The following is a 2,014-nucleotide window of genomic DNA, read 5'->3' as shown; positions in this document are numbered from 1 at the left end:
AGTTTGCCTGGGACTCTTGGGTGTTGGAGATGGTATGCGCACTCACCCCCAGCAGCTGGGCTGGGACAGCGAGGCTGACTAGAGATTAGCCGCCTGACGCTCCTTCCCTCCCTGTGGCCAGCTAGGGCTTTCTCACTGAGCGGCGGTAGCCGCAGCAGCTCCCACGCCATAGCTGGCATCTCCATGAGGACAGACTTCCCACAGCATTATAGCGGGGCTGTGCTGCACAGGTAGAGTCATTTGGGGAGGCCAGTGGCTTTTATGTATCTTTGTCTGTCTCCCAGGGTCTTGGAAACCATGCATCTTTCTCTCTGAGCCTTCAGGGGACGATGGTGAGTGAGCACACACAAGCAGTGCTTTCCTCTTATCCAGGGCCTGCCAATATGCCCATGTGCCATGTGCCAAGTGCTACCTCAGTTGGCCTTCCCGATAGTATGTAAGCAGGCAGGCCAGCCCCTCTGTTCCCAGTCTTACAGACATGAGGACTGAGGTTCAATGATTATTAGCGCCTGACTAAGGTAACTCAGCCAGGCAGCTGGGGCCTTGGAAAGCGCTGTCTGCCATGGCAGCCTATGCTCCCCAGCAGCTAGTGAAGAAGTGGAAGAGATCTAAGTCCGGAATCCAGGCGGGACCTTACATTCTGAGCAGAGCCTGGATGCCTGTGTGTTAGTCCCTCACGGCGTGGTCTGACACGCCAGTGGGGGAGCACCAGGCGTTGAATAAAACTGCCTGGAGTGAAACTGGGATGCAGCTGGGTGGTTTGCTTGCACTGCGCACACAGCACCCTTGGCTCAACCCCCAGGACCACAGTGATGCTAATGACTGATAAATAAATAAGTGCCTCCAATTCAAACTAGCTATGCCGCCTCCCAGTTGTGGCCTGGGACTTTCACATACCTTCATTTCCTCATCTGTAAAATAAAATTGATGATCATAGTGGAGCCGGCTTCCGGGGCTTGTCGCATGGATTCAGTGAATGAGTGTATCAAAGGGATATTTGATAAGAAGGTGGAAGATGTGTCTCGGTAGGAAGGAATAGAGAGAGGTGCTGCTGAGAGGACCCAGATCTCGTACTTTCTCAGCTTTTCCTGATATGGTGTGGACCTTGTCAACCAGTGTCTGCCTAGCTGCTGCTGCAGTTTTCTTTGGCTTGATACAGTACATCCCCAATAAACCAGAAGCCCCAAATCCATGCTAATGGCTGCTGGAGGACCGCAGGGTTGGTTATGAAACACAGCCGTGACTTGTAGGCACATCCTGCTTTCCTGGGGTCTCTCATGTACACTCGATCTCTTTGTGCCGAGCCTCCCTGTCTCCCGGGTGCAGATTGCTTTCCGTTTCCACCGGGTCCCAAGAACATCTGTGTGTTCGGCTCAGCCTCTCTGCATTGCACTCCCTTCTCTCTCTCTCACACACACACACACACACACACACACACGCTCTCAACTCATTCACCTGAGGACACCTACAGACACAAGCGCCTGTCTTTCTGAATCCTGGGTATCTTGCCCGGGTACTCTGATGTTTCGGTGCTCTCTCTAAGCCTTCAGTGTCTCCCTCTATCTTATCCCCAGTACCCATGAAGATAGATGAAGAATCTGAACTCATGCTTGTTAGGGCAGGAAGCATGATGAGGCTGTGGACACCTGATCTACCTGCCCGGGGATGTTCAGCCCACAAAACTGTTCGGTGGTCCAAAGAAGGCAGAGAAGGTTTCTCCAGTTAGCTCACCTGTACTCTGCCCAAACAACCCTTATGCAGCACAGAAAACTGCTGTTGAGAGCTGCTGTTGAAAGCGCAGGTACTCCTGACCTAGGAAAGACTTGGCTAAGGGAAGCTGCCTGTTTCCCCAGCTCAGGGCAAGGGAAGAATTGAGCTGAACACGCACCTATGCAGAAGGGCAAAGAGCCAAAAATAACTAGGAGCAACGACATTTCATTTGACAGGCCCAGAAATAGAGCTCATTCGGGAGCATGCCAGGGCTCCAGCCAGAGTGATTTGGAGACCTTCGGCA

Source organism: Psammomys obesus, unplaced genomic scaffold (genome assembly GCF_907164565.1).
Source record: "Psammomys obesus unplaced genomic scaffold, mPsaObe1.curated_primary_1811, whole genome shotgun sequence".
Classification (NCBI taxonomy): Eukaryota; Metazoa; Chordata; class Mammalia; order Rodentia; family Muridae; genus Psammomys; species Psammomys obesus.
This window is presented reverse-complemented; position numbering follows the sequence as displayed.